Source organism: Herpailurus yagouaroundi, unplaced genomic scaffold, assembly GCF_014898765.1.
Source record: "Herpailurus yagouaroundi ecotype Mexico unplaced genomic scaffold, PumYag 295, whole genome shotgun sequence".
In the NCBI taxonomy this organism is placed as follows: domain Eukaryota; kingdom Metazoa; phylum Chordata; class Mammalia; order Carnivora; family Felidae; genus Herpailurus; species Herpailurus yagouaroundi.
The window spans coordinates 3,783,142-3,792,275 of NW_024412512.1; the positions used below are offsets into that span (position 1 = coordinate 3,783,142).

General features: G+C 60.4%; 2 long non-coding RNA genes across 3 annotated transcripts; one reads left to right on the forward strand and one right to left on the reverse strand.

The window, feature by feature from the left end:
- Window positions 1–1,954: 1,954 nt before the first annotated feature.
- Window positions 1,955–5,554, reverse strand: LOC121021510 (uncharacterized). Of its 2 annotated transcripts, XR_005786565.1 has the most exons (4): window positions 5,235–5,554; window positions 4,451–4,622; window positions 2,524–2,699; window positions 1,955–2,045 (listed from the first exon to the last, which is right to left on the reverse strand). It is a non-coding gene; the product is annotated as an uncharacterized LOC121021510 (long non-coding RNA). The 2 variants fall into 2 exon arrangements; XR_005786566.1 differs by lacking the exon at window positions 4,451–4,622.
- Window positions 5,555–5,661: 107 nt separating this feature from the next.
- LOC121021489 (uncharacterized) lies at window positions 5,662–7,128 on the forward strand. Its single transcript, XR_005786556.1, has 3 exons — window positions 5,662–5,756; window positions 5,999–6,131; window positions 6,746–7,128. It is a non-coding gene; the product is annotated as an uncharacterized LOC121021489 (long non-coding RNA).
- Window positions 7,129–9,134: the final 2,006 nt, after the last annotated feature.

A 9,134-nucleotide genomic window follows, 5' to 3' on the forward strand; every position in this document is an offset into this window, starting at 1 on the left:
CACCTGGGGGGTTACAAGGGCTGGGTTGGGACATCCCACCGGCCTCCTCCGCATTGTTCAGAGTCAGTAACGCTCACCTCATTAGGTCCTCTCACCTCGTGCGTCCTCTTCTGAGGTTCCCTTCGTCATCCACGCCGTCCACGCTCGCCACGCCTGGGCTGGGGGCCTGGCACCTCGCAGCCTCCAGGACTCGGCGGCGAGCGCCTCCTGGCAGGCTGCCCCGCCGCCGTTTGTCGTGCCAACGGCCTTGGGTGCCGGCCTTTGTTCCCCTGGCCCCTGTCCACCCGCTGCGGCAGGCGCCACGGACGGCCCCATTTTACAGATGAGAAAAGACGAGGCTCGGAGAGGGTCTTCGGCTCTCGTGTGAGGCCCCGCAGGGAGATCCAAGCCCACGCAGCCGGACTCCGGTCCCCAAGGCCGCACCTCCTGGCTCTGAGCCTGGGACGCACGGTGGCATTTTGCTTTATTATTTCCCGGGCGCCCTGTTAATTGTCCAAAGCACGCGATTAGCACATCCTTTATATACGGCCCGATGTCTAATTGTCCAGACCGCGGAACCGGTGACTCAAAGCCTCCCTAATTGTCTTCTCTGCACAATTAGTACCTCGTTATATATGGCTCTGTGGTTGCCCGCTCTTCTATAGGCTGCCGGCCTCGCTTCTAATTGTCGGGACGCTGTAATCAATGCCTGCACTAGGGCGTCCTCCCCGCTCTGTGTGGTTAGAGCCACACGCGTCCCTGGGGTGGGGGCTGGCAGTGCTCAGAGGAGGAAAGCGGAACCCCTGCCCACAGGGGGGTCGCCGTCCAGTCGAGAGGGCAACAGGCGAAAGCGGGGTTCCCGTCACGTTTGTGGGAGCCGCAGAGCCTCGGTGTAGAGCGGGGGCGCGGAGCAAGGGTGCCCTCTGCTGGAGGAGGGGCCCTAGAGGATGGGTCGTGCAGGACGCATAGGAGTTTGTGAGGCAGAAGGGAATTCTCAGCAGAAGGAACAGCACGCACGTGGGTGTGGGTGTTGCAAAGAGCTGGGCATCTGCACGGCGCGGGGCGGGGGGCTGAGAGTTACTGAAGTAGTCTGGCTGGGGTGTGGAATTAGGGCAGGGGGGGAACGTCGGGAGAGATTTAGGACGAGTTCGCCAAAAGAGAGAGAGAGAGAGAGAGAGAGAGAGAGAGAGAGAAGAGACACAGAAGCAAGAGGCCCGCGTTGGTTGCTATATCAGCCACCGAGCCATGGGGGGACTCGTTACGTGGCATCATCGCAGCCGTAGCTGACTGCTACAAGGCTCCGTCAACAGGGTCAGGACGCTCTGGGGTCAGGCTCCTGCCGGCCGCCGTGGAAGCTGAGCCCCGTCGCGCCCCACGCACCTGTCCCATCCGGAGGAGCCCCACGCGGCCCCACCGGAAATCTCCAACTAGACGGGCGCCGGCCTCCTGCAGCTGCTCCCTGAATTAAGAAACTCGAGGGGTTCCAATAGGTTCTGTGCTCAATTAGCCGTGAAACTACCAGGGAAAACCTAGCTCGGGGCGGCGGCAGGGGCGGGGGGGGGGGGGGGGGGGGGGGGGGGGAGAAGATCCGCAGTGATATATCTCCTGGAGGGGGACAGAAAAGAAGATGCGAGAGCTCAGCAGCGGAATGTTCTATAAGAACCTTTTAAAAGCAAACACAGGAGACATGAGCAGTTTTTAAAATGACAGACAATACAATGGAAGATAATATATTTAAAACCCATATCAGTTGTTAACAGACCATAAAAATACAGCTACATTAATCTGAGCTGTCTGTCACGGGCCCTCAGAGCAGCTGCGTGATTTTATAGTTTCGCTCCTGGAGGTTTCCTTGACACTTGCACAAATACATCTCAATTTATTTGGATAAGGACAATAGAAATATTGCACTTCTCCCCCTCCCCCCTCCCCCCCTCCCTCTTCTCGCTCTGCCACCTCTCCCCCAGACGGCCGGCCGGGAGATCCCCTCTGGAGCTGGCCGCGCAAACGTTGGTCTTTCCTTGGAGAAAAGTCTCGGTGGGTCTGGGGCCCCCCGAACCTCGAGGCTGCGGGGAAAGGGGGGCCAGGTTGGTGCCTGGTGTCGCCGTGTGTCGGCGGGCACATGGCCCGCCCTCTCGGAGGTCTAGTTGAAAAAGACCCCGAACGCGTCTGTTCCCCCCCCCCCCTCGGAGGCGCTTTCGGGGCAGAGAGCCCTGCGCACACGTGGCTAAATCCACACCCTCTCGGGGTCCTCTGTGCCCGACCGCCAACACCATCGTGGCTGCTGTTCCCTCCTAGTCCTCCGTCGCTCACACGGGTCCAACCGCTGGAGCGGTCTGCCGGGCACCCTCCTGCCTCAGGGCCTTTGCACTTGCCGCTCCCGCTCTCTGGAATGTCCTTCCCCCCCCATTCTCCCTACAGCTGGCGCTTCTTCCTGCCTGAGCTCTCGATGCCACGCCCTCCGAAAGCCCCCCCGCCCCCCAAGAAGCTTTCCGGTCCTTCCCTTCACGTTCCCTCACGTTCTGGTGCCTTGTCGGCACTTACCTGCTTGGAAAGTATCTTATTTACCCGCGTGTTAATTTGACATAAAGCCTGAGGCCACCGAGGCCCGAGAGTTTTCTGGGTTTTGCTTTCCGGCGGTTTTCTCAGTCTGTTTCGGTCACTGCTATCTTCCGGGGGGGCGGGCAGTGCTTGGTACACAGCAGGTGCTCAATCCATCCCTGTCGAGGAAAAGAGTAGAAGGAGGCCTGAGAAGCCCACCCAGGCAGGGGCAAAGACTCGGACGTGGGGATCTGTCCTTGGAAACTGTGACCCCAAGCCCCTGGTGTAGGGCCCCCAGCTTCCTCCCCTTCCGGGGAGGGGTCACACCTGGTGACTCGAGCAGGACGCGCACCACGGCCAGCGCCACCCTGGGCCCCCACGCGCCCCGCCCCTGTGGGAGCCGCAGACGGCCTTCCGGCCAAGAACGAGGGTCCCCGTCTCGGGCCCCGCCCCGCCCCGCCGCCTCCGCTTCCGAGGCGCCCCAGATGTCGCCGCAGCAGACGAGACCCGCCTGGTGCCGGGGGAGGCCCGGCGCAGATGGGATGAAACATCTGGGCCGCATGTCGCCGGCAGCTGGTGGGAACCGGGAGGCTGCGAAACGCGCTGACGTCTCCTGGAGGTTGGGTGGCCCTGAGTCCCCTCCGGTCCCACCATCTGTCCGTGGCCAAAGCTTCCCTCTGGACTCCTCTGGGCCGGGGAGGAGAGGGCCCCAAACCCGCCCGGCACCCCTGGTTCCTCCGTCTCCCTCCCTCCTCACCCCTCCCAGACCCGGGGCTTTATCTCCAAATTATACTCTGAATCCAAGCACTGGGCCCCCCTCCACCGCCACCGCAGGGCCGGGCCTCCAGCATCGCTCGCCTGGACTGGTGTAAGAGCGCTCCTTGGGTTTGGTCCCGGCGGCCTCCCTGCCCCCCACCCCCCTCACTCAGCCTGCCTCTGCCACACCGGCCTCTCTGCTGTTCTTTGAACACACCAGCCACCGTCCTGCCCCAGGGCCTTTGCCCACGCTGTTCCCTCTGCCTGGAATGCTCTTCTCCCCACACCTCCCCCACGGCCAGCTCCTCCTCCAAGTCTCTGTTCAAATGTCACCTCCTCCCAGAAGCCCTCCGGACCTCCCTGGCATCGTTCATCTCTGCCTTAGTCTATCGGGGCCGTTAGAACGGAAGTCCACAGACCAAGTGGCTTAGAAACACACATTTGCTTCTCGGTTTCGAAGGCAGGAAGCCCGAGATCAAGGAGCTGCAGATTCAATGTCTGGGGAGGACCTGCTCCTGGTTTGGAGGGACGGCCGTCTCCTCACTGTGTGCTCACCCGGAGGAAGGGGTGAGGGAGCTCTCTGGAGTCTCCTTCAGAAGGGGACTTGGCTGCATTCATGGGGGGCTCCCAGCGGGCCCCCCCCCCCGATACCATCACACTGGGGAGTCGATTTCAGTCTGCTGACTGCACAACATTCAGTCTACAGCAATGTCCACGTCCTCCCTGCCCCATGTCACCCTCTGTCCCAGCCACACGGGTCACCTTGCAAGACACCATCCGGGCGCCCGGCCTTTGCTCTACCCGGCAGCTCCCTTTGCCTCCTACCTTGTGCCTGGCAGGCTCCTACTCCTCCTCTTACCCCGTTTAAGTAATTTTTTTTAATGTTGACTTATTTCTGGAGAAAAAGACAGAGTATGAGCGGGGGTGGGGCAGAGAGCGAGAGGGAGACGCAGAATCCGAAACAGGCTCCAGGCTCCGAGCTGTCAGCACAGAGCCCGACGCGGGGCTCGAACTCACGGGCCGCGAGATCATGACCTGAGCAGAAGTTGGCCGCTTAACCGACCGAGCCACCCAGGCGCCCCAATTAGCCCCGTTTGGAATGTCCCTTCTTCCAATCTCCCCACTTAGCCCGGCCTCCTGATTTCCTCTCTGGATTCCCTCTGACCCCAAGGACCTGAGTGGGTTTCTGTCCGGCTGAGCCTCCGCGTCCCCGGGCCCCTGGGACAGCTCTCCGCACACGAGCGGCTGTCATCAAACGTGCCCGCTCTGCCGGAACTCGTTCCTCCTCCCCAGCCCGAGTTTCCTTCCAGAATCTCCACGCCTCGGAGGCAGCTCGGCCGCAGCGTCTGTTTGGAAAGAATAGAGTGGCTGGGGGTCGGAGGGGACCATCTCGAAGCCGGGCTTGCGCGGTGGGCTCACCTCTTCAATGTGGCCTGTCAGTTTCTCTGGATGGTTCCACGCTCCCTGACGGACATCGTAGAAGGGTCTGGAGCCCCCGGGCCACCCCGTGGCAGCACCCGTCTCTCCCTCTGGCTGCCCAGCGTCCCAGCCCCTCCTGGTAGCTCCCGCTCAGCCCCAGACCCCCGCGCCCATTTCCAATGGCAGATGTCACCTTGGGACAGTCGGTCACGTGATCAGAAGCACCCGAGGAGCCTAGTGGTGAAAATTGTTGACCCCGGAGCCACGGGGCCCGAGTTCAAATCCCAGGCTGCCACTCGCAGTCATGCTGTGCGATCTCGGGCAAAGCACTTGACCCCTCTGGGCCTTGGTTTCCCCATCTCTAAAATGGGGCTATGGTACCTTTAACCTTGTCCTACGGACGTAAGGACTTACTCTGCGTTTGTGTCGACAATAGGGCCCACACATGGAAACCTCCCATTGAGTATTAGCAGCTCTGCTTTTTTCAGACCCCCCCCCCCCCCCCCCCCACCTGGGGCCGGGGGGCGGCCTGTTCTCACCTGCTCCAGAGTACAGGGTCATGGCCTCCAGCCCCTGCTCTGTGGCAGCCATCACTGTTGGGAGAAGGTTCCAGAAGGAGAGGGAGAGGCTGCTGGTGGTTCCTCTCAGCTCCACGTTTACAGCTCCACGTTTACAGAGCGAGCCCAGGGCATTTAACTTAAAACAGAGATGGGGGGGGGGGGCATGGTGTGGGGGCGGTTAGGGGTTAGCGGCTAAAGGTTCCCGCCCCACCCGGGGGTTCGTGGACATTGTCAGCTGCCCCAGGAGTTAAAAGCCAAGATTCCACCCGCGCATCCAACTCCACCTGCTTGGGGGCCTGGAAACTGTTTCCATGACACCCAGGAGCCCGAGTCCCTTGAAGGGCCCAGTCCGAGGGTGAGGGTTTGGGGGGGGGGGGGGGGGGGGGGGGGGCTTGCTCGGTAACCGTGGCAACGCCAACAGCGGCGGGAGGCCAGCCCAGCCGGCAAAGAGGCGCCCGCACCCCGGATCCCAGCGCCGCCACGGCCCCTGGAGCGCAGACGGTGAGCCGGAGGCCCAGAGACGCCGCTCATCTGCCCCGGTCGCCCCCCCGATTTGGAAGCGGCACCGGGCGCTTGCCCACGTGGGGGGGGGGGGATCACGGGAAGGGGCGGGGCCTCAGGAGGCCACGCGGAGACCTCCGGGGCTTGGCCCGGGCAATCCGGGAGGGCTTCCCGAAAGAGGCGGGCGTTTCCCCAACTTCGGCCCCACCTGTTCCGCGGTTTGTTCGGTGTTTGCCTTCCAGCTGCCTCACGTCCTCTCAAGTCCGTGTCTTTAAAAACACAGTCTCCGCCTCCCTCCTGGAAATGGAGAGCGGCTCGCACCTGTCACAAATAGCAGGCGGGCGGCGAAAACACGCGGGATGGAAACAAAACGTGGTCGGCTCATCCAGCGAGGCGTCTGCGCAGTCCCCGGGGGAGGCTCCCTCCTGTGCATCATCAGAGGGAGTCAAAGAGGGCTGGGACGGCAATTATGCGGTTTATTAAGTGATCCAGAGTCCCTGTGGGCCCCAGCATCCAGGGGCATCTGACCCACCAGAGGATTTGGTTAGGTGGAAGGGATAGGCATCTGGGCAGAGGGCACAGTATAAGCAAAGGCTCAGGGCGGGGCTGCAAGAGGAGTGGGGGCAGCCGGGAGAGGCTCTGTCCCCAGGCCAGAAGACACAGGGCCTCCTGGTCGTTCTGGTGTTTTCCAACAGGGGAGGGGGGGAAAAGCACATGAACTTTCCAAGGTCCAAGCGGGAGGGCGTCCTGGGGCTGTGGGTTCTGAAAGACTAAGGGGTGGAGCTTTCTGGGAGCCGAGAGTGTTTACCTGGAAGGTGATTCCAGGAAGCAGGAAAAAGTGGGGGGAGGTGGAGGTTGGCAGCGTAAGGAGCCAACAGGGGGGCACTGATGACCAGGTGGCTGTGGTGGGCATCCGGGGCTGACATTTTGGGGACCTCTGGTAGCCTGTGTAGAGCAAGCCTCAGAGTTGGCCCATTCGTATATTAAAGGCTCTGACAAGTTCTGCAGAAGAGATACCTGTTGAACAATTTCCCAGATGAGCGTGAACATAAACTCTTTATCCACAGCAGTTTCCTGGACACAATTTTGGAGGCCTCTCATCATACCGCTGCCCTCTCTTGGTCTCCTCTTGTATCCAGACTGCAACACGAGACAGAGAAAGGCCAAGAAAACTAACAATGAAATAAAAATTAACAGTCACAATTATTATTCCTACAAAAGCACATTTATTGGCTTATGTATCTGGAAAGTCCAAACTGTCTGCTTTCAGGCATGGCTGGATCCAGGAGCTGGAATGATGCTATCGATGCTCCTTTAAACACACGTGCCTTTACTGTTGACATATAAATTTGCAAAAATGTATGTAACTCGATAGGTTTTGACACGTGTGTATTTGCGTGAAACCATCACCCAAATCAAGATGAGTACAGCACCCCCCCCCCAAACTCTCCTGATGCCCCCCTTTATAATACCTTTCCAGCACATGAAGAAACCATAGCAGGACATGTACTTGGAGGGCATGAAACCGGGTGGCTTGGTCAGGGCTCTGTTTCGTTGTGAGCAAATGGGCTTAAACACGTCTAAGCAAAACCAGCACGTGAACGGGTTCCAGCGACGGCAAAGTCCCCGGTTCCCAATTTCTGACAAAGCCTGGATCCGCGAGTTGAGATGGTGTTGTCATTGGAAGCCGGTCACGTCTGTGTCTCAGCTTGACTTTCCTCTGAGTGGGCTTCACTCACAGGTCAGGCATCCCATTCACGGAATAAACAGAGACCCCAGGCTCCAAGCTTTTTTCTCTCTTTCCAGTCAACACCCCCGAGCAGAAACGGAAACCCTCCTCTTGGTCCCAGCAAAACCCGTGGCTGATTCTGATTGGCTGGACTGGGGTCACATGGCTGGCCCTGAACCAATCGCTGGGGCCGAGGGATGTGAGGTTCCCCCCCCCCCCCCCCCGCTAACCTGCTTAGGGTCGGCCCAGAGTCAGAAGGATGAGGGTGTGGGGCCAGGCTGTGAGCGGGGGAGCAGGGTTGTCCCCAAAGGCAGAGCCAACATTTGTCACCCCCAGGCGCCTGGACTGGCCCGAACAGCTAGGGTTTAAAACTTAGGCTCGCCATAATGGGCTGTGTGACACTAGGAAAATGGCTTGCCTTCTCTGGAAGGCTGTTTCTCCATCCAGAAAAAGAGATCGGTGGGTGACTGCGATGGGTCCCTTGACACATGGAGCTGCACCGTGTCTGGGGCGCCCAGGAGCCTGGGGAGGACGCCGCCTCCCTCCTGCCTCTGTTCCGTGGCCCCATGAACCACGGGCCCGGATCGCTGAGCGTTTATTATGCGCCACACAGGTACACAGCAGGGGCCGCCGCAGGGCTGGGAGTCGCGGCCCATCCGAGAGAAAAAATTCATAGGCAACATAACCCACCTCCACAGGCAATTTCAAAAACCCTGACTTGCTCCTTATCATATAAGGGAGAAATAAAAAGAACACCCTTTGGTATAAAGTTCTGTGCATTTCAACCTGTAAATGCGCCAGCACAGTGGTGACAAAAGCCACCGCAAGGCCGGCCGAGGTAGCCCCTGCCTGGCTCACCTTCGTGTTTCTTTCCTGGACCAGGGCGGTTGCCCCGACGCTGGTCTCCAGTCCCTCCCTTCCCCCCACGGCTGTCATTCCCGCAGCGGACACCAGAGGGCGCCCGTGAGCACCCGAGTCAGCTCCCGCCCGCCAGGGCTGGGCCCCCCTTCTCCCCCCCGGCCCGGGGTAGAAACCCAAGTCCTCCCCGCGGCCCCCTAGGCCCGGCACGACCTGCTCCTGTCCCCTCTCTGCCTCTCCTCCTCCCTCTCACCCAGTGGCTCACTGTGCTCCAGCCGCATGGGCTTCCTCTCCATTCTTTCATCACACCCAGCCCGGTCCTGCCCCAGGGCCTTTGCACAGCCACACCCTCCACCTGGACAGCGCCCTTCCCAGATGTCCCCATGCCTGGGTTCTTCTCATCCTTCAGGTCTCAGCTCCAATGTCACGTGTCAGACCTCCTCCCTGTGCCCCCCGGACCCCCGCTAGATGCTCCCCCCTTCATTATCACATCCCTCCACTTTGCCTTCCCTGCCTGACGCTTTCTGATTTTTCTTTAATTCCCTTATTTCTTTGTTGTCTGACTCTCCCCCATGGTCTGGGAGCCCCGAGGGAGGAACTAGGACAGTGCCCAGAGCGTGGCAGACATCCAGTCAATAAGCGTGCATTCCACAGTGCACCTTCTCGTACCCACTTTCTGGGTGAGGACGCTGAGGCACAAAGAGGTCATCTTGCCTGGAGTCAGAGCCAGCCCCGAGGCACTCGGGGACTAACGCTTAACTCTGAGGCTGAACCCCGGCTCCCTGGAGGCC